The sequence below is a fragment of the Physeter macrocephalus genome, chromosome 1 (assembly GCF_002837175.3).
Source record: "Physeter macrocephalus isolate SW-GA chromosome 1, ASM283717v5, whole genome shotgun sequence".
Classification (NCBI taxonomy): Eukaryota; Metazoa; Chordata; class Mammalia; order Artiodactyla; family Physeteridae; genus Physeter; species Physeter macrocephalus.
In genome coordinates this window covers 104,472,905-104,475,028 of record NC_041214.2, presented here as the reverse complement: position 1 = coordinate 104,475,028, position 2,124 = coordinate 104,472,905, and the positions used below count along the sequence as shown (strand labels likewise).

The window sequence follows — 2,124 nt, the reverse complement described above, 5'->3', positions numbered from 1 at the left end:
AACAAACAAACAGAGATGAACAACACAATAACTGAAGTGAAAAATACACTAGAAGGAATCAATAACAGAATAACTGAGGCAGAAGAACGATTAAGTGAGCTGGAAGACAAAATGGTGGAAATAATTGCCAAGGAGCAGAATAAAGAAAAAAGAATGAAAAGAATTGAAGACAATCTCAGAGACCTCTGGGACAACACTAAATGCACCAACATTCGAATTATAGGGTTCTCAGAAGAAGAGAAGAAAAAGAAAGTGTCTGGGAAAATATTTGAAGAGATTATAGTTGAAAACTTCCCTAACATGGGAAAGGAAAGTCCAGGAAGCACAAAGAGTCCCATACAGGATAAACCCTGGGAAAAACACACCAAGACACATATTAATATCATTAATCAAACTAACAAAAGTTAAATTCAAAGAAAAAGTATTAAAAGCAGCAAGGGAAAAACAAAAAATAACTTAGAAAGGAATCCCCATAAGGTTATCAGCTGATTTTTCAGTGGAAATTCTGCAGGCCAGAAGGGAGTGGCAGGATATTCTTAAAGTGATGAAAGAGAAAAACCTACAACCAAGATTACACTACCTAGCAAGAGGCTCATTCAGATTCGATGGAGAAGTCAAAAGATTTTCAGACAAGCAAAAGCTAAGAGAAATCAGCACCATCAAACCAGCTTTACAACAAATGCTAAAGAACCTTCTCTAAGCAGAAAACACAAGAGAAGAAAAAGACCCACAAAAACAAACCCAAAACTATGAAGAAAATGGTAACAGGGACGTATATATTAATAATAACCTTGAATGTAAATGGATTAAATGCCCCAACCAAAAGACACAGACTGCTCAATGGATACAACAACAAGACCCATATATATATGCTCTCTATAAAACACCCACTTCACACCTAGGGACACATACAGACTGAAAGTGAAGGGATGGAAAAAGATATTCCATGTAAACGCAAATCAAAAGAAAGCTGGAGTAGCAATACTTGTATCAGATAAAATTGACTTTAAAATAAAGTCTGCTACAAGAGATATGGAGGGACACCACATATTGATCAAAGGATCAATGAAAGAAGAAGATACAAAAATTATAAATGTTTATGCACCCAACAGAGGAGCACCTCAATACATAAGGCAAATGCTGACAACCATGAAAGGAGAAATTGACAGTAACACAAAAATAGTAGGGGACTTTAACACCCCACTTACACCAATGGACAGATCATCCAAACAGAAAAAAAATACGGAAACACAAGCTTTAAATGATACAACAGATCAGATACATCTAATCGATATTTATAGAACATTCCACCACAAAGTGGCAGAATACACTTTCTTCTCAAGTGCACATGGAACATTCTCCAGGATAGATCATGTCTTGGGTCACAAATCAAGCCTCAGAATATTTAAGAAAATTGAAATCATATCAAGCATCTTTTATGACCACAATGCTATGAGACTGGAAATCAATTACAGGAAAAAAAACTGTAAAAAACACAAATACATGGAGGCTAATCAGTGTGATACTAAATAACCAAGAGATCACCGAAGAAATCAAAGAAGAAATTTAAAAATACATAGAAAAAAATGACAACGAAAACACAACAAACCAAAACCTATGGGATGCAGCAAAAGCAGTTCTAAGAGGGAAGTTTATAGCAATTCAATCTCACCTCAAGAAACAACAAAAATATCAAATACACAATCTAACCCTGCACTTAAAACAACTAAAGAAAAAAGAACAAAGAAAACCAAAAGTCAGCAGAAGGAAAGGAATCATAAACATCAGAGCAGAAATAAATGAAACAGAAATGAAGAAAACAATAGCAAAGATCAATAAAACTAAAAGCTGGTTCTTTGAGAAGATAAACAAACTTGATAAACCCTTAGCCAGACTCATCAAGAAAAAAAGGGAGAGGATGCAAATCAACAAAATTAGAAATGAAAAAGGAAAAATCACAACTGACACTGGAGAAATACACAGGATTAAAAGAGACTACTACAAACAACTATATGCCAAAAAAATGGACAACCATAAAGAAATGGACAAATTCTTGGAAAGGTACAATTTTCCAAGACTGAACCAGGAAGAATTAGAAAATATAAACAGACCTATCACAAGTAA

The 2,124-nt window shown here is 34.4% G+C and overlaps 1 protein-coding gene across 1 annotated transcript in view; it reads right to left on the bottom strand.

The window, feature by feature from the left end:
- MORC1 (MORC family CW-type zinc finger 1) overlaps positions 1-2,124 on the bottom strand; it is a 314,151-nt gene that overhangs the window by 173,745 nt on the left and 138,282 nt on the right. The window lies entirely within an intron of this gene.